At 39.5% G+C, this 21,226-nt stretch overlaps 1 protein-coding gene across 4 annotated transcripts in view; it reads left to right on the top strand.

Annotated features, from left to right (window-relative positions):
• Positions 1-21,226, top strand: part of FBN1 (fibrillin 1) — a 157,632-nt gene that overhangs the window by 33,764 nt on the left and 102,642 nt on the right. The gene's annotated exons all lie outside the window — the stretch shown is intronic.

A 21,226-nucleotide genomic window follows, 5' to 3' on the forward strand; every position in this document is an offset into this window, starting at 1 on the left:
CTGGAAAATGTGTTAAAATAGATGTTAGTCCGTGATTTGTAACACCTCCAGCTGTATAATTGAGACCTGCCAGCCATTTAAGGAAGGTCCAGTGCTGACATAATCCTGCATGTTTTGCATCTTTTCTTATTTGTGTATTCTGCTGTCCAGAGGGTGTTTGTCCTGTGGCGGCAGTTGATTGAGTGCTGTGAAATGAAAGCACATGTTTTGCTTACAATTTCTAGTGTACTTGCCTAATAAAAATCTAAAAATGGAACAGATAGTTTAAGAATATAAAACAAGCTGACAAAATTACATTGGTTCATGGGGTGTAGGACAGGGAATGGTTTTAACACCTAGTAACACCAGTAACTACAGTTGCACTGTCAGGGGAATTTTCCTATTTGCACTTGACACTGGCTGTACTTATCTGCTTGCCACTTAAAACAAAAAGATGGGGAGATGCTTTAGGTAGCTGACTTATAATTTCACCTGATTTAGGAGAAAACTGTCTCCCTCAGTGATGGGAGATTTTAGGATCTCAAAAGCTCCTATGTCTGCTTAAATTTCTGAGAACTGCAGCAAGAAATAAAGCAATAAACATACAGTGGAAAGAGCATGCTGTGCACTTTCTTCGAAGTGCAATTAAGATGGGTCTTAAAGTGAGGCACCTTGAACTGCTTCTTCAAGGGCCACTGGACAGGTCTCTGTGCTGGAATAAAATGTCCAGACATCTTAGTTCAGTTGAGCAGTACAGTGACAGAATACTACTTAAGCTTGAAATGTTTACAAGAGGTAATAGTAAAACCAGCAAGCAATGAATTATAATTGTCCTGCTGGGATATGATGAAAGCCTTTATGAGGATCTCCATATCCTGGTGGGACAGTATGGGTGGTAACTTGGAGAGATTCGTAAAATGGTAGTATGACAGCTTTACAGTTGGATTAATACAGGCTTCAAAAGAAACCACAGGGTCAAAAATTACTTCCAGGCTGCAGGCTTTAAAGGCAAAAAGATCTGCCATTGAAATGGGCAGTTAAAGAGGTAAGTTGTACATAGCTGTGAAAGGAGAGTCAATGCTAGATTATTTGGGCTCCAATAACCTTTAAGATAAGATATAATTTAATGATGCGGATACTGTGTCTGGAGTTGAATTGCATAGTGTCAATTATTCCAGTTACTTGATTCTTGAGGTGAAGAGTAAAGGAGTAGTAAGAGGACAATTTGTGAGCTTTTTGAGGGATTGAAATAAGGAGAGGGTAATGTCTTAACACACTGAAATTGGATCGAATTTATAGGGGCTTATACAAAAAAAAGCAAGAGCAGCAGGTGAGGAGGGAACATAGGCAACAGGGAGATGGCAGAGGGGATCTAGTCAAATAGTTTTCACACATCTCAGGAAGAGAGCATTGAAGGCAGCTTGAGAAGTTTAGACTGCTGCTTGGGCAGGGGAGACCCAGCGGAGATGTGCATTCCATTCATCTGAACGGCTCTTCTAGTAAAAACATTGCTAGACACAAGCACAGTCCAGGAATGGCAAATGATGAATGACTTAGCAAGCTATCTTGCTGGGTATTTAATCTGTGTGGTTATCTAAATAATTTGAAATGCTTCTCTTGGCCTGAGCCAGGCTGGGCAAAATGAAGTGCCATGCATTAAATCTTATGCTATTTCAACTCTCAGGTCCCAGCAGGAACCCAACAAGATATGACTCCATGAAAGGTGATACTATATTAAACTAACAGTACAAGTTGTATCAAACTCAGTTCCAAATTCAGTACAAAAAGTTGTGGTTTTTAGAAGTAATTTTAAATCTAGCACTAGCACTTCAGTCACTTGCTGATGTCAGTACAAAAAAAATGCTTTGTACAGCTGCTGACTGCAAGGAAGATGAGAGGTTAAATTGGGTTAGCGGAAATGAAAGACGTGCAGTGGAAGAAGTATCGGTATCAGAATGTTTATGGAATTTGCCATTAAATAACAGAAGTGTTTAAATTGGAGGACCGATTTAAAGCGTTCCTTTTTAGAATTTTTTCCCCATTTATGTGAAATTGAAATTATTTACAGAGGTGTACAAGGATACATTGTTTTCTTCCTCTTTTAAAAAAAGAAAAGTAAAGGTTATGGCAAATCCATCTTAGTCTCTTACTGTTCAAGTCTTCTTAAGCTAGGGCCTGAGCTACCAATGTGCATTAGAATAACTCTCCTATTCTTACTACAGTTGATTACAGTGCTCTGTTATAAAGGGTGGAGACACTTGGTTGTTCTCCAAAGAAAGTGAGTAATAATTGACCTAATGTACAGAGCACATGAATAACATATTCTTTTGGTAAGAAATTTATGTTTTACAGGGTGTGCTAGAGTTCACATCCCTTTTTCACATCTTCCAGAAGATTTTAAAATACTCAGCTGCTCTATTAAATTTCTAATTCAACAAATACTCAAATACAAAGTATGCATTAGATAAAACTCTTGAGTTGAATCCAAACATTGAAAAATCTTTTAATCTGCCTTGAAAACAGCTGTTTAGAATTTTGAATAGAAAGAACAACTTCCTTCAGCCTATGTTGTTGATGTCCGCTTCAGTCTCAAGCTGGGAGGAATTTCTGTTACTCTGGTGCAAAGTCTTGCTGCTGTTGCGATGATTCGACTATCTGCAAAACGTACCAGGAGGTGTATCCTGGTCCTGTTTGAAATAAGTGGTGACACTTCCTTTGAATTCAATATAATGGACTTAGAGGACTTGAGATAGTTCTGACACGTTAATTGTACCTGTCTGGAGTGCAGCTACAGGAGCCCTTACTGGTATCTCCCACTACTGAGAGACTGCCGCTGTTCTTCATGCTTGTCTGCTGTAGGAATTCTTGATATGAGAATAGTGTTTTATAGTGTCTGAAATCATTTAAACAGATTAGATGGGGTTTGTGCATATAAACATGCAACTTCTGTTCCTTCTTCATAAATACTTGGGTAATCTTGTAAAATTATGCAGTGACTTTGCATTAAATACCGCAAATGAAATTTCTAGGCAACTGCCCATTGCATCTAAGAACCAAAGCAGTTCAAGATGGCTAACTTAACATTGAACATCAAAAGCAGTAATGATTTGCCACTTATTGTAAACTATTACCAAAACCCTGCAGCGAATGGCTTACATTTATTCTATGACTCTTTATTTTGCTGTGTCTGGAGGGTGGAGTATGCATGCATTTCACACACACGCCTGTGCACATATCAGTTGTATATTCAAAAGTCTGGGCAGTATCTTGAACTCGGAGGTAGAAGTCTTATTGTTCAGAGAAGTGAAGCCTGGATGTAACTTTGCAGTAACTATGTAAGTGATCCAAAACCTACTCATGTCAAAGAAAGGGATGTCCAAAGACTTAAGTCAGGGTTGACATGATCGGGTCTTGTCAGCTAGGTTTCAAGGCGTGCAAGGTTATTGAGAAAGCAGTTAGCTTTGTGCTGTGTTACCACACAATACTACCAATCAGTAATTTTGGATAAAAGTAAGAAGTGCTCAGAGACATAAGTCACAAATATGAACATATTTTAGCAAAGATGACTGTTATCTGTGACTGTAAGGTATAGAAAATATCATTGTATGGAATGGTATTTATTGAACAAAAATTTAGGATTTCAAGGTGATGAATACAAAGTATTCTAGTAGAGTATTGTATGCAAACAAAATGCATACAACCTCTTTCAGTTTTATAATATAGTGTGCTTTTTTGCGTGGGGGCTTATGTACTGCATACACAATCTTTCATATGATATTCTCATTTCTAAAGTTTCTTGAATGCAGGTGTGTTAATGTACATTGTTTAACACATAGAGAAGTTTGTATATATGTTTTCCAATAGCCTCTGATGAAATCTAAGTAGTCCTTTCAAATCCTAAGGAAATCGTCGTATTCACTTTAGTGGGATTTAGGTGATGCTCAAGTCTGAGCAGTTGTGGAAGAGTTTTGGGCCTGCCTTCTTCCACGAGATGATGTCTTTGTGGTGGTTTCTCGGTTGGTTGTTTTTGTTGTTGTGGTGGTGTTATGGTTTTATTTGGTTTGGGGTGGGGTGTTTTTTTTTAAAGTAGTCAGTATTGTGTGGTTTGCGGTGGTGCGATATTGATGCATAGGTGCAGATGGAGTACCCAGGATGGCAGTGGCTCTCTTTCAAAGCAGAATGAGACAGCGGGCAGGGAGCAGGCTTGCTGCCCTGCAGAGGGGCGGCCTGATGCTCATGTGAAAAATAAACAAGATCACTTTTGTGAACAGCGCTTTTAATTGGCTGTTCAAAAGTTGCTGATCCAGTTTCAAGGTCCTTATTAAATGGAATGGGGGAAAGAAAGAGATCAGTATGCTGCCAGGCAAGAGTTCCAATCCAGTGGTTATGTCATTTCAAATGTGTGGGCTAAATTACATTATCTTTATAATTTAGGCTTATAGTATATTCATGCACCAATAAAAATTTCTTATATAAGGGCAGTTTAACCGCTACAAGCTTACTTTGTTTTATAAGCTAAACTATTTGATGCTTTAAAAACATTTTTCTAATGTGAGTGTTATTTATCAGAACTGTAGTTGAAACCTGAAGCTTAATAATACAAATAGATGTTCATACTCCTTCCTGACAAGAATGATGTGGATAAAAGACATTATTTCCAGAAAAAATCTTACTTACCTTTTGGATATAGTGCAGAATACCTCTGATAATCAAGGGGAAGTTTTCTCTTCCACTGAAGTGTCTTAAGTTATGAGCTTTCTACTGTTTTATTTTTTGAAATATTTTGAAAGCCACCTAAAAGTTTTCCCACGGTGCTGGTTACAAGCAGTTGAAAATTTAGACACTGCTTGGAACAGTCTGTTGTTCCACTGTTGCTGGGAGTGTTGCACATGTGTATTGGTGACCACCTAGATTCCTAAATGTACCCATTCTATTAAAAATTAAAAAAATATTTCCTATATTTTTAAGTACAAGTTTAAATTGGCACTGTAATTGCTAAACCTTGCAGCTTGGACAGATGCCAGAGCTCCCACAGAGGGACTTTAAACTGCATTATGCCATACTCTGTATGCATACTCCTCTTAACTCTTTGCTGCTCCCTCCTGCTTCCCTTCTTCTCTCTCCTCTTACCAGTTGTGGGAACGCCAAGGTGCTGCCTGTATCACATACCATTCTCTTGTACTTAGTCCCAAGCAGAAGTCGACTTTTAATACCTGAAGTACCCTCTGTCTAAGCTGTGAATCTGCTTTTGGCTTGAGGGGGCTAGGGGAATTGAATTGGATTACTAGCTTCCTAATGGCTTAATACTTCGTTCAAAGCCTAGTGAAGTTAAAAGGAAAAATATATTCAAGGATTTCAGTGGTGTGGATCAGACCCTATATCCAGAGGGTAAGGTAAGTAAGCACTGAGACATTGCTCGTAGATGGATTACCTCACTTCTTTCTGTGAGTCCTGATTTCTTGACACCTCTTAACCGCAGTACCTGTTTTGTATGATACTGAGTTGTGGCAGGAAGAATTGTTGTGAAGATAAAAATGAACAGGATGTGCTTAACAGTCTGGTGATGGTGAAATGGAGGTTCATGTTCTCAGAAATAATTTAAATCTGTATTTCTTACTGGTCATTTATTTTTCTTTTTTGAAAGACAGATTTTAAATCTAAAGATGGGAACACAGTTGGGCCTTGCCATGGTTTATTCTGCTCCAATCAATTGTTCAATTATTGTTCTTTCAGTGTAAAAAATATTTCAGAAGACAGCACAAGTATTTATTGTCTATTAGAAATCCACTAGCTGGTTTCAAATTTTTCCCTATTTAATGGACTTAATTTTATTTCTTAGAATTGGATAGCTGGGAGCTGCCTAGTTTAACAGATAAACAGGATATTGTCGGTGCTGGGTTAGGCCATTCTTCATGTGGCTTGTATCCCCTTTTCCTATCTCCTGTCCTCATTTGTCACTGGCCTGGTGTTTGTTTTTCCTGATTTAGGATTATGGCATTGAACTATACAAATAATATCTGGGTACGTAATTTCTGCTTTATCAGCCTGAAAATATCAAAGTAGAAAAAGAATCAGCTCTACAGATGGGAGGAAAACACCTTTTGGAGAGATGCATGGTTAATATCTGCAATTTGTGTAACTGTTTTTTGGTCATATTTGGTCACCCAGTGATAACAGTGGATAGTATTTCAGAGTGCATAGCCAGGTGGGATACTGTGCTGCTGTGCCAGTGAGATGCTCATCCTGTTGCTGGGACATTCTCAGGCATGTTTTTCCTTCTTGTGGCATGAAGGTGAGCGCTGCCAGTGCCCATTCCCCCTCTGCAAAGCATGGTGCTTGCTGCAGGTCACTCAGCTCCTGGGTGGAGCTGGGACTGCTCCCACTTTACTGAATATGTGGATTCCTCTCCTGGCTGGCTTTGCCTGGCTGGCTGCTCTCTACTAGTTGGCTCTCTGGACCTCCTTTTTAGCTAGGTAGTTGGCCAGCCTGTCCTGGCAAACCTCCCTCTCTGGGTTGGCTGGCGAAGCTCTTGGGCTGGCCAGCCTTTTCCTTCCCTTCCCCTTCCTTTTCTCCCATTCTCACACATGGTGTCTGCTGGCTCCCACTGTTTATCTCTCCAAGTCTCTGCCTCCCACTCATTTGTTAGATTTGCTTTGATCCATCCCATCTTTGCTGCCTTCCTGTTTTGCTTTTCTCTGCTCTTTTGCTGTTTTGCTTCTTTGTATCCTTCCTTCCTTCACACTTGTTCCCTGAAGGCTTTCTGCTCCGGCTTTGCCCTACCTACAGGCAGCATGTATCTTTTCCAGAGTTTGCTTGTCTCAGTCTTGTCCATTCATCTGATCTAGCAACAACGTTATTTGAACTGATTAAGGTTATAGCTTGGAGAAATGGTTATGTTTATCACTTTTTTTCCTGTAGGCATTTTTCTAAGTTCCCTTATAAATCTGGTCTGTGCTTACATACAAATGCCTGTGATAAAATCCCAACCGAAGCACTCTGTTGTGCTTCTGTGTAATCTTTCCCATAATTGTAGATTATCAAGTATCTGTGTATTCTCTATAACTCACTGTCAGCTCCCTTAGGACTCTTAGAAATGTCACAACTCACTGTTTTAATCCAGACATCACAATTATAACTATAGTCTCACAAACACTTCATTATGTTAGTGTGGAGTAAGTACTTTTGGGTGATCACAATGATGGGAAAGGAAGTGCAGAGAAAATTAATGGCAGTTGAAAATTTGCTGCTGAGGACCCTGTGAGAGAAGGCATGGAATTCTGTGGCCATTCTTCTGCTTATTTTAATCTTTGTTCCAGAGTCCTTATTTGATACAGTTCCTGCTGATGTGAATTGAGGTTTTGTCTGAGTTAGGACTAGAGAAACAGATCTCTGTTGTTAGATGCTCTAGTGTACCTCATCTCATCTGTGGTTAAAACCCCTGTAAATATCTGTAATTTTTGTCCCTGACTGGCTCATACCTATTTTATAAGTCCTTCTTATGCTCTTTCCACATGGCGAATGTTTTTGTTCTTCCTAATTATAGAATCATTTAGGTTGGAAAAGACCTCTGATATCGTCAAGCCCTCCACTAAAACATGTCCCTGAGCACTGCATCTATGCGTCTTCTAAATACCTGCAGGGATGGTGACTCCACCACCTCCCTGGGCAGCCTGTGCCAGTGCCTGACCACCCTTCCAGCGAAGACATTTTTCCTAATCTCCAATCTAAGCCTCCCCTGGTGCAACTTGAGGCCGGTTCCTCTTGTCCTGTCACTTGTGACCTGGGGGAAGAGACCGACCCCCCCTCGCTGCAGCCCCTTGCAGCAGCTGTGGGGAGCGATGAGGTCCCCCCTGAGCCCCCTCCTCTCCAGGCTGAACCCCCCCAGCCCCCCAGCCGCTCCCTGTGGGACTCGTGCCCCAGCCCCTTCCCCAGCCCCTGCCCGGCTCTGGACACGTTGCAGCCCCTCAGTGTCCCCCCTGCAGTGAGGGCCCAGCGCTGACCCCAGGATTCGAGGGGCGGCCGCACCAGTGCCCAGCGCAGGGGGACGGTCACTGCCCTGGCCCCGCTGGCCACGCTGTGTCTGACACGAGCCAGGCGCTGCTGGCCTCCTTGGCCACCCGGGCCCACGGGGGGCTCATGCCCAGCCGGCCCAGGCAGCCCCCCAGGCCCATTCCCGCCGGGCAGGGCCCAGCCGCTCGCCCCAGGCTGCAGCGCTGTGTGGGGCTGGTGTGACCCACGGGCAGGGCCCGGCGCTGGGCCCGGCTGAGCCTCACACAACCGGCCTCGGCCCATGGGCCCGGCCTGCCCGGCCCCTCTGCAGAGCCCGCTGCCCCCCAGCAGATCAACACTCCGGCCTAACTTGGTGTCATCTGCAACGTACTGAGGGTGTACTCAATCCTCACACTCATTATGGGGTACCTAATATCATAAATCACTCTAAATACAGATTAACAAGTCAGTCCCTAATGATCACTACACAACCTTGTCAACTGGAAAATACACTCATCCCCCCGTATGTGTTTTCACCTTTCATGACAGAAATATGAATCCCACATGAGAAGGCATTGTTCCCATGTAGCAGCCCATTCTCTTCAAGTGAATATCATCTGTCCTTCTCCTCTAAGATTTTAAAAGTTTTTGGATTGCTTTTACACATGTGTATCCAGTATAGATATATTTCTGAAAAGAAAAAAAAAAAAAGTCCATAGCATCTATTGAGTTGGAAAATTAATTAGACTACCTAATTGATTGTGCATGAGTTCCTCTGTGGAATGCGTTCTGCTGCTGTTGCACTCACCCAGCACAGAAGATCTCAGGAGCTAATTCCTCTGGTCTTTTACTAGAAACTGACAATTAATTGAACATAAAAAAACCTTGAAGGGTCTTAACACAAAAAACATTACTTGAAAGATCTTTTCTCGTTTTATTAGAGTGATGCCAAGAGGCCTGAACTCAGCTTGAGGCTCCCTTTATCATTCACAAAACACACAAGTCTGTGTCCCAAAGGCTGTGTAGTCTGAAGAGGAAAAAAACCCAACAGCATCCAGAAATATTGGCAACCCCACGTTACATGTGAGGAGCTAATATACAGGGAGATTAAGTCACTTGTGTAAGGACATACAGGGAGTCTGTAGCAGAGTCTGAAACTGAACCCAGGTCATCTCAGTCCCAGCCAAGTGTCTCAACCACAAGACTATCCCTCCTCTTCAGTATGTCAGTGTAGAAAGTAGGCCAAAAAGCAGTTTCCATCCTTTTATACACAGAATTTTGTAAGGCTGTGAAGTATTATGTATTAGACAGGCATCTGGATCAACAGCAGTTTCTGCAGATACTTTTATCTGTAAACAGAAGCAAAGCCTGTAAGGGCTTTGTAAATTTTACATAAATTATATATTTTATCTATAAATAGCATAGTTAAATCTATAAATACTATACTTAATTTCAAGGCATTTTAATGATTTTTAAGAATGGAAAATGTATGTAAGGGACTTAGGTATTCTGTGGCTCTCTAATTTTCATATGTTTTGGGTTCTGCTACTCATATACCATAATGCATTACCTGTGCATTAGTAGCTACACCACACTATGTATATGTTACTCCACGTGGTGTAAGCTGAGAAACGGAGGCTCAGGCTGCATGACAGGCTGATGCACCCATGCTACTCAAAGGTTAAGTACTCCTGTGTTGGGAGTTAGTGAGGCTTGAAGTTTGCTGACTTGAATCTGAGTGGTTCCTATTATGTTGAGTATTTACTTATGTTTTGGAGAACCTCTGTATAACCAGCGTGCTACAAAACCTCTGCTTTAACCTTTTGTACCCCATATGGAAAAGAAGAAAAAAGTGCAAGATGTGCAGATATGTATACATGCATATCCATTATCCTCCTTCAACTAGGATCTCCCATTTTTGTATGAAATCAGCATTACTGTGCTGAAGTATACAAAGAACAGGCCAGAACTGCTCATTCCTCTCAGTGCCCTAGTTAGCTGTTCACAGACACCTGGTTCATTTACTGAACCCCTGATTCCTTTCTCCCACATCCCCCAAATAAAACTTACTTATCTGGTTCTCACTGATGTATGTTCTGGAGCACTACTTTTATGAACTCAGTTTATTGAAACTATTAATTCCAGATGTTCTGTGTATTTACACAGATAAATTTCAGTGATTGTCATGGCAAAAATAAAAAAGGCTCTGAAGGACCACTAGGTTTTATGTGGCATGGAGGTGACAGAAACCTTGTTTTTCAACCCAGAATGTCTAAAATAAGTAGTGAGAAATCATCCAAAACTGTATGGTGATCAGTGTAACGGACGATTGAGTACAAATGATGGTTTCCAAAATTCTGACAGTATTCCCTGTGAGCACATAATTAGTGAAATACAATTGGTGCGTTGCTTTTGGTTGAGACAGTATGGCCCAGCTTATGGAAAGAGGTCTTTGATCTCTCTCTTCTCTTCACCCCCTCAATGTGTTCCGTTTTCTACGTGCCAGCATGCGCATGCACAGTCACAGGCAACAGGATTCCCCCACTGAATTGTCATTCTCTCACCAAAATCAATGAGTGTTCACTTGTAACTGGGATGTGGACTTCATGCTGGATGTCCATGTCTGGGCACCTACAAAACCAGCAAGTCCTGTCTAATAGGGAGAAAGCATAAATCTGTTGGGATTTTAGTCTCAGAGCTTGAATGTTCATGTTCAAGGCACTCAGGCTAGTGACTGTTTCCCAAGTTTTAATGACTTGCCCCATGTGTGAAGGCAAATGAAATCCTAGGACCTGACATTCCCATCAAGTAGAAGAGATGCCAGTTGCCAGTGCTGAAGTAAAAGTAGATGAACAGTACCTGTTAAGTAAAATAACGTATACACAGCAAGTGTGACGAATAAGGAAAGACCAAAGCCATCAGCACGGATGCTATTAAAAAGAAATGTTAAACAATATGCTGAGAATGCGGAGTTGCTTGCATTTTGAGTAAAAGCAGTTTCGCATGTTTGCCTAGAGTTCATGGTAATTTGAAGTCTTTCAGAAAGACTAGCAATTGTTCTCCACTAATATCTTAAGTTAAAAAATAAAATGTGCTTTTCATTACATTATTAACAGAAGAGTCAGTAAAGATCTTTAACTCTTCTTGCCTGCAGTGTGCAAGTAAGAAAAGAACTTGACCCTGTTTGATAATTGTCTGTGGATATTTCCCCCCCCCTCCCCCCGCCATTTTAAGATAATTAATAATAGTTCTGTACTCTCTCACTACTTGGGAGAATTAGGCTTTTGCTAATGGTTTTAAAAAAGAGTAGTTAATTGACAGTTGTCATAAATAGTTTCTATAATCCTTAGGTTAAAGATGTGATGAGTGCAGAAAGTCTTCCGTCACTCGAGGCCACTCATTCATTGACTTTGTGGGATATCCACCCATTAGTGCTAAGCAAAGGGGACACTCCTTCAACCAAGTGAAGATAGGAGTGACAGTAGACCTTAAAGAAATGATATAGCTTTACTTTTTAAAATTAAATACTAATATATCTGATGTTCATTGGCTCTTTCCAATAAAAATAGAAGTCTAGAAACTCTGTGAGTATCTTTGATTTTCTGAAGATCATTCACAGTTAACAGCAGAGCAATTTAATGCTTTGGTAAATATTACAGGAAAGTGTTAAAGAAGGAAGAACCCTAGGCTCACTGAAAACCTGTAAAAACCAAAGAAGACCAGAAAAATAATAACTGAGAGGTAGGGTCCACATTAATATCTCTAGAATTGTACACAAAATTAAAAGTAATGAAACAAGTGAGTGTTATCATCTCGTGTACTTAATATTGGTGGATATAATATATCTGTGTTTAATAAATGTATACTTGCTTAGTTGAAAACACTTGTGAGTCAAGGATAGATCATTGGCCTCTTGGAAGGAGATGTTTTCTATTTCTAGCAACAGGTATTGAATACATGAGATAATTCCAGAATTATGGCAAGTATTTTGTAACATTTCAACAGGGTTACCATCAGACTTACTCAGAGTTAAGTTGTGCATGTTATTACTGTGTTTATTTTTGGACCACATTCTTAATGCAAATCCCATATATGTGGTTATGCAAAATGAGCCAGATTCTCGTCATGATTGCACTGGTGTACACACAGAGTGATGCCATAGTTTCATTGAGGAAGGAATCTGATCCTGTAACACAGAGAGTTGCATGGTATTTCAATTAAGTAGTTGATGTGTTTCACCCTTAGAGTTAGAGGTGAGATAGTGCCGGAAGCAATTTTCGTACGTTATTGACTTAAATTTGTAATGCTTTCTGAGATTCTTTTAAGGGGTCGTTGTGCAATCATGAAATGAAATAACTGTTAAAATACTTCTGTGAAAATCAAAATACTGTATGTTGTCTTTGTTTTTCAGGTATCTGTTGTGACTTTTTCGCTAGCTATTTGCAACAGAAAACTCTTGTGTTACCACCTTACTCAAAAACAACAATATTAGTTACTCCAAAGTCTTCAGGCTAGTAAAAAAAATTCCAGTATTTACATAATATAAAATCTGCCATCAGTAAAAAATATCACTAAAAATACATGTATGTGGGAAGTACTGTGAATACAAAACCCCGGCCAGGTGCCTAGTTGAAGAAATTTGGCCAGGGAGCTGTCTGCCATGTGGAGAAGAGTCTTCATGGGAATACAATATGTGCCCCTTTTGTTTGGGTGAAGTTTTCCACTGCCATAATTTCTCAGGAGTGCTGGTCCTTTAGGGTTATGGCAAAAAGGGAGCTTGCTTAGGTCAAGCTGGGTAATTCCTGGCAGCTGTTAGTTACACAGGAGTGAGAAGAAATTGTTGATTGCTCTAATTACCTTGTTAAAGAGCTGCCACGACTTTAGATGTTCTGCATTCTGTTAGGACCACAAAAGTTATTTGTCCATGTGTCATTGTGGTAATATATACTTACCAACACCCAAAACATCATTATTAGACTTACTGTCTTCCCTTTAAGTGATCCACACTGAAAACAAGTCGACTTCTCACCATTCCTGCTGTATGTTTATTCACTGTATTTCACTTAGTTTGAGCAGTGAAATTGGCTCCCTTCCTCCCTCTCACCTCCCCTTTTTATTTATAACCCGTTTTCAATTCTGGACTGAGTTTCATTCCAGTGCTCTGCAATTGTATTGTGTTTCATGACACTGCAGAGGAACATTTATATTTTAGAAAAAAAAAAAAAAAAGGTTATGTCTAATATATTGTACCACTCCCTCTCCTTTTCAAATGTGAGCTGTATCTCTTTAAATCCTGTGTGTTGCATTGTCTGAAAGCATTTTCCCTTTCTTTGGATGCTGGTCTATTTAATGTACTGTAAGTCATTAGGATCTATTTTTCTTACACAGTGTGCACTACTTTTGGATAGTCTCAGTTATTTTATTGTCAGTGTCTTCTGGAGCCAAAGAGAAAAAAATATACAGAACTCGTCTACAAGCTTTGTCTTTACCTTGCTATGTAATAGTTAATACTTTGTGGTATGTTAAGAGACTTTCTATAACGTGGCACTTCTTAAGAACTCTTTTTAAAAAGTAATAAACTTCAGCCAACTTGTTCTTTTTAGAGTGAAACTTCCAGAGTTCTTCAATTGAATCCATTCTCCTTAATAATCATCTGGTCTTGACAATAAATATGTCACCAAAGTTAGTTACTTTTTTGCAAAGAAAGATGGAAATAAACTCAGAATTTTATTTCATTGTTGCTAGCCTGTGAAAGAAATTGGAAAAATTAAAATCTGCAAAGAAATGTTCCTTTGTAGCTTATACAGGAAAGTAGGGGGCTAGAGTTTGTCAGGTAACCGATTATTCAGAAATGAGAAGTTATTCTGCATTAGCTGCATTGCTTACTGTTTTCTTCATCATGGAAAAGAATAAAATGTGGTAACAATTTTCTGTATTTGGACTACTGCCGCACATAATTGGGAACAACAGAGCTAAAGCCTTGATTTTGGTGAAATGCTTAGTCTGCGTGTTGGATTAAAATGTGTGCAACAAATCACTCCAATTCTGTAATAATTTTTTGAACATTATTTTTTTATTTTATTACTGTAATGTTATTACTTTTCAGTTACAGACTTCGAGAACTGGGTCAGTTGCAAGAACAAAATTGGCATGAAAATAGTTGTATATTTGTTCTGGAAAATGGATTGCCAAAATACTTTTGAAAATAGTCAGCCTGAATTGTTCTGTACATCAAATGTAACTGATAATGTTAGTCTCACATGGTTAGTAAGCTTTTATTTAAAAGTCCTGTTCTTTAACCAGTATCCTAGGAAGACTAGATAATATTTGCTCGATAGACATGTTAAACAGATCATCTGTGCAGAATTTGGATTTGTGAGGCAGCTTACGGAATGTAAAATAAATTTAGGCTGAGGTGTGCCAGCAAGTCAATATAAGAGAACAATTTGCAACAAGCAAAGGTGAGGAAGACATGCAGAAATGGGGTCATCAGAATAATGAATTAGAGGATAATATTCCTGGGGCTGGAGTATATGAGGCAGTAACTAACTTTCGTGGCTCACTAATACAGAATCAAGAGTTACGATACCAGTGGAAGTTATTTATTGCAAGTGTTAGATATGCTTCCATAGATGTTTTTTACTCTTGTTAAAATAACGAGAGGCAATTTGGAGCTGTGATCTGTCCGCAGCACAGCTGTGGTATTTTGAGGCATTTCTGCTGCCAGATTTATAACTCTGCCAGAAACAGTGCCTAAATGGTTGTACTCTGAGTCCCTAAGTCCAGTGGCATCTTAGCACTAGCCAGTGTTAAATCTCAGCTATTTGAGCTCTGTGCTGCACTGTGCACTTAGGCAGCAGAAAAAGGGTCTTGTTAATAATAGCCTCAGCCACCTCTGGCACTGGAAGTGAGCAGACAGAAGTGGCACGGTGATAATTTCTTCACATACCACAGCTAAACCTACCAACCCTCATTGGTAAGAAGTGCTAGACATCATAGGAAATAAGTTCTAAAATTTTTACAAAGATTTGTTTTCTTTCCTTCTGAACACCCTCTGATATCTTTGCCATGTACTTTCCAATGATGACACACTGGGATCTGACTGGGGTGAGTAATGGTGTCTGGCTGGGGGGAGGAGAGGACAGGGAGTGCTTAACAGTGAGTAATTATTTAAGGAAATGGCCCGTGTGGAAAAACGAGTGTTGTGATTGGATGCATTTATCAACTGGCGTTTTGGTGTCACCTGTGGACGAGGAATTATTGAGTCTGAGTTTTTAAATGGTTGGAAGTCAGTGCATTGAGCTAACATGGGAATGTTGTGTTGTGTGTCTGGTCTTGATTTAGGCTGTGAAGCAAGATGTGTGACGTGTCCCCTGTTGGGAAAGATGGAGGTAAATAATAGTTATCCTACAGGTTGCTCAGCATGGTCATTCACTTTTCTGACCAGTAGTTAAAAACCACTAAGTCCTGTATGCAAAACGTGATTTCATACACGCCTACAAGTAACTGAAAGGAACATTTTGCAAATAAAAACGGAGTTACGAGCTCATTGCCCGTTGCTGCTTCTCTGGTACAGTGACACACAGAGGTTTGCATTGATGTTTGGGGAGGGGTACATGGGTAAAGCATTCTGTTTGTTCTCTCTGTCCTTATCAGGAGATGTTAGGATATCTGAAAATACCTAGAATCACTTTGAAGGATATTTGGAAATTGAGCCTGAAATGCTAAACCTTTGTGTTCTGTAACTCTCTGTGCTGTGGTGATGCTTACTGCTACAGTTTGCTTGGTCATGCTGTGCTCTTGTGTCAGCTCTGAGACTCTCTGTAATTCTTAGAATTTTACTGCAAAAATTCTCATTTCAGGCACAGCACATCCTGCCTCCTGAAATGAGGCACATGGTGTTTTTCTCCATCATCTTTAAATGTGTTGTTGCCTTCTCTGAAGAGAGTGAAATGATTGAAATACAGTGAAACATACAGTGATGGAAGCTGTGTTTTTCCATTAACAGTATAGTTGTTTCTATAATGAGAGGTATGGTATGGTTTCCAATCCTGTCAAGAAACACGGCTTTCTCAAAGATCTAAAATTTTAAGAGTTGTGTTTCTTATCATATCTATGCTGCCATTGTGTCATCATTTACTTCAGATTTTAGGTCAGACTATGTGATATGCATTTCTTTCATTCCTGGTTTTTATGCTCAGGAAAAGTGACAAGGGTTTTGTTTGTGCAAGGACCTCTGAATCAGCTTTGGTAAATATGATTGTATGTGCTTATTTTTAGGATTCATTTAAGATTCTTCATTTATGGCTCCGTGAAAGCAATTTTTATAAAACACTGTCTTTATCCCTATTCCAAAAGCATAATCTGCATGACGTCATTCTCATACCGTTCTTATTGGTGACTTTTGCATTGATACAGAGTTCCCTTCTGTCCCATTAAATTTTCCCATATATAAGTGTCCAGCCACTAAACATTTTTGGTAACTCCTTTGGAAATCCCATCATCTGTTTTTTCTAATCCTGATCCTATGTTTTCTAATCTGAAAGTTGTGTTTAAGGCAAATTCTCCCCCTCTGTAACAGAGATGTGGTATCTTTTGTTATATCTAGCATTCTCAGCACCTGCCATTCCAGACCAGGGAAAGATGGAAGCTTGATTTCTCATACTGTTCCTGCATCTGACTGCAGTGCTGCATTTTAATTACCCAGTATTTTTTTCTGCTTGCAACTGCATAGGTACTAGTTCTCTCACCATTTAAAATTCCATTTTGTACTTTAAGAATGCCACTGAAACCCCAAATTGTTAGAAATCTTTTTTTTTTTTTTTTCATTAGAAATACATGTTTTGGATGCTTGAGGAAAAAACAGAGTTTAAATTTGCCTAAAGTCATGTACCATGTGGAAAGGATTCAGCTACCTGAAACTCAGCCTGCCAGCCTTTTAGCTAGCGTTATTCTTTGGCTGTGTGAGATCAGTTTCTGAAAGAGCATCCTCAGGTGTGACCGATTGCGGTTCTTTTTTCTGATGGCTGGCCAAGCAGTGGCACGAGCGGTCAAGTGCGGTGGGTCACATGTGGGCAGCGCTGAGCAGGCTTTGCAGAGGCAAGGCTGTGTTTCTGCCTTGTGCAGTCTCACTTCCAGTGCTCCTCTTTTATCCTCAGCTGGTAAAAAAGAACAAACCAACCCACCAAACAGCAGAAACAAAAGTGCTGCTAGGCAGGAAAGTAAGTTCTAATAAAGATCAACTTTAAGGTACTTCACTTGCCTTAGAGCCCTTTCTGACCTTTCTTTCAGTATTTGTACGATAATGGAATATTCCTTTCTTTCCTTTTTCCCCTGTACTGAAGAGAGGGAAAGTTGCCAGTTTGCGTTGCTGAGGGTGGTTTCAGTTACACAGCAGTCTTGGCTGCATTTGGGGGTTCATGCAGAATTTACCCATGTGAAGTGCTAACAGCTAGGAGGAATGCTTCCTCCCTCCAAGCAGTGTTCTTTGCTGCTCAGCCAGTGTGCAACAGAAGGAACTGTGTGAGCTATGCATACTGTGTGCTGAAAACTGGGAAAGCAGCATTTATTTTATCTTTACCCATTTCTTTATGATGGCAAGAGATGGTGTTTTCCTGTTTTTGGTAGTGAGATCTTGCTCACGGTAAGATAAATGCTGCCTTGCTAGGGTTTCATCCTTTGACCTTTGCATCCATTCAGTTTCCGTTTATTTTAAGAGAGGTGGAGGAGTCTGTCAACCTCTCTAACAGGTGGTTATTAGTTTGGAAAATCAGGCTGTTAATTTGAAACATCAAGAACTCTTTACAGGAGATTTATAGGGAATGAATCTTGGAGGAAAGAGTGGCCAGAATTTCATCCAGCATCCTTGCTCTAGCTCCGTTTAGTTAAAAATTTAGTTTAATCCGGGCTCCATTAGTTAAAAAAACCAAACCAAAACCAACAACCTGTATTTTTACATTAAAAATTATATTGTGCTTGCAAACAGAAGGTAACGTGAACTGAGGGCTTAAGATCTGTATCTGGTCTCAAAAGTCTTGCGTTATCGTGGTACTTGGAGTCTCTTTGGTGCTGTCCAGCATTACTTGGAACAATTATCATTATTTATTGCTGTGCTTGGTTTTGATCAAAGGCTGCCAGTACTACATATTTCAGCAGCCTCTCTGATGCTTTTAGGAGCATAAAGGATCTTTTGAGAAGATAACTAGAATTATTTGATGATTGTGGCTGAAACAGGAACAAGCTTTAGATCAAAATGCAGCTTGATTCATTCCTGCAGACTTAATAGGCTGGATTCTTGCATGGTATAAACCAGCCTCATTCTATTGCCCCCTTGCTCTTTTTGACAGAATATGAACTTAATGTGGTTTTACAGTTTCTGCCATCTTCTCAGTTGTCTGAGGCTCCCTGTGGAATTATTTCCTATCAAAATACCTAAGAAGTATGTGATGAAACATATAAAGTTGTTAGATAACTGTGACTAATGCCTTGCTGAAGGCTGCTTGCATGTGCTGCAGTTTGCATTAGAAGTAACATAAAACATCTGAATTACTAGTTGCGCATCTTTAAAAGATCATTTTACTAAAATAATTTCAAGTCTCAACGTTCTTCAGTTAAAATGAAATTACCTCTGAAAAAAAAAGAACAACCATCAAACCAAGCAAAATGTGTAGTAGGGTTTTTGGCTATATTTTTTCCTGTTTCTCTCTTTCCAACTCCTGATGGATCACTTGGTACCTTGTATTTGCATTTTACTCATTGAAGTAGTTTGAATAATCGCAAATGACATGAATGTGTAAGGAAACTTTGTTGTTACAAAATATTGTTTTTTTCAGCTCATATCCCAAGGCAATGGCTTGTAGCATAGACCCTAGGGTTTACTGCATATTCTGAAATGAGCAGAATTCATGAAACCAAACACTTTCAAGGAAATCTCTTTACATGTGATACCATTCCCTTTTCATTTTGCTGTTGTGTTCGTGGAATCCCATTTCCTTCTCATAGGCCTTCATCTTGTAATGTGTCAAAAAATCTTAAACTTGCTATTAAGAATGGTTTAAGTTTAGGGCTGTTTTTATTCAAGCCTCTGTATGGAGGAGTCTTGATGTGGATTTCTCTGTGGCCATAGGTTGGTGTGTACATCCAAAGTATCTTTTTCTTATGCATTTTCTGACCTTTAGAATTTTCCATTAAGAACACAAAAGAAAATCATACTTGTGAAAAGGTGAAAGATTGAGAAAATAGAAGGAAAGCAGTACTCAGCAGAAAACTGAGCATTAAGAGTAAAATTTATCGAGGCAAAAGATTAGGTGAAAATATATTCTATAATTCTCCATACTGAAGTGCTATGAACTTGGATAATAATAAAGAGGAGCTGGATTTGCTTGGGTTTGAGTGCATATTTGACCTACTTCATGTTACTGAAACCTCGTGGAAAGATTTGCATGATTATAAAGTTAACTTCATTGGGTTCACCACATTTCTAAGTCATATTAGCTACTGTTAAGTCATTTATAGCTTGAAAGCAAACAATCGTAAATGCTGATCCATTCATTTTCTCCCATAAAATACAAGATGGGTTATTCACTACTGTCTGATGCGTGCTTCCCACTGCAACTGAGAACAAAATGACTCTTTTTTAAACTGTCTATATATAAACGGCATAGGGACAATCTACAATGACGGATTTCATTCTGAGGAGGTACACTGGAGATTTCTTGTTGCTGACACAAAACTGTGGTGTTTCTAAAGAAATTGTCACCTATTGTTTTAATATTATGAGTTTTAATCCTGGGAGTTTTGCATCCAGTAAAGCATGCATTCTCATTTTGTTCAAGGATGAAGAATTGATCTTGAAACTAACGTCTTTTAATTGATAGGTATAATTGGTCATGACTTATTTGTATTCAGTTGTATGTTGAACGAATGCGATAAAGCTGGCAATACTTGGTTTTGAGCTACATGCTTCCAAAGCTGTATGTCTACAATAAGAAAGAAAGCAATGTAAGTTTTAACAAAAGCAAAACAAGCCTGTCTTACTAGGAAAATGAGAGCAGTTACAAAAATACTCAAAATGGGAAAAGAACTTGATAGAAGCTGTAGTGTAGAAAGTTAATAGGGGAAGTGAAGGGACGGACACAATGAGAAATACCAAGCCAAAAAAAGTTAAGGCAATGAAAAGGAATTAAGAACCAAGGGTAAGGGAGATGTTATGAGAGATTCTGACCCATTTCATGATGAGGCTGACAGAATTGTTAGGGAAGAGGAGGGAGAAGTGTTCAGTAAAAGTAGCTGTACTGTCCAGAGGGGACAAGACAGAAATTTCGTATATGCAATCTGATACCATTTAAGGATGACATTAAATAGCAGTAATCGCATTTACATATTTTTATACAGCTAGTCCAGCTCACCAGCACCAGGGAGACTGAAAAGAGCTAGCTGAAAGGTTCTCATATCATGAAGGTTAATTCCTCATAAATCTGGAAATACAGGACAAATTTCCAGAGGCTGTAAGAAAATTATTTTTGTTCCAGTATTTTAAAAGGAAAAGAGATTTTCTGGGTGATTACAGGTATGTTTAATAGGCAAAAGATAGAGTAGCAATTATAGGAACTAATACATAGTTCGTGAAGAGTAAATGGTATTTAGTGCCATTTAGTGCAAGTTTATCAGAAATAAGTTTTTCAAACTAGCTTGATATCCTTTCTGAGAAGATCATGCTTAATTGATGAAGATAATAGTACCAATATAGCACTACTGTATAGCTTACAGGACTCCTCTAGCCATTTTATTTATTATATCAAAGAGTGGCGTGATTAATCAGCAGAATTACAGCATATGGACACAGCATCCCTGGATTGGAATGAAAATAAGTTAAATGATAGGTTTCAAGGTGCACCTGGTGTGGGGAGATGGGGCAGATGGGAAAGTCATTCATTCTTAGTTCTGCCCTGTTTAATACTTTTTACTAATGGTTTAGTGGAAATGTATTATAGTTAACAAAGTTTGGAAGTGGCACAAAAATTGGAGGAATTTATAATGTCATGACTATAAGGCAGTGTGGATTACATAGTGACCTTGGCTGAGGCACCTGGTAACTTTCAGTACAGACAAACATCAGGTTTGTAAGTTGCTGGCTGTGCTTACAGGATGCTGGACTCTGTCCTAGTGCACCGTAGCAGATAAAACATTTTAGGGTTGCCTGTGAAGATTGAACTGGAGCGCGCACCCCGGATATACAGGAGACAGCAGGAGCTGGCAG

This window comes from Falco rusticolus, chromosome 7 (assembly GCF_015220075.1).
Source record: "Falco rusticolus isolate bFalRus1 chromosome 7, bFalRus1.pri, whole genome shotgun sequence".
In the NCBI taxonomy this organism is placed as follows: domain Eukaryota; kingdom Metazoa; phylum Chordata; class Aves; order Falconiformes; family Falconidae; genus Falco; species Falco rusticolus.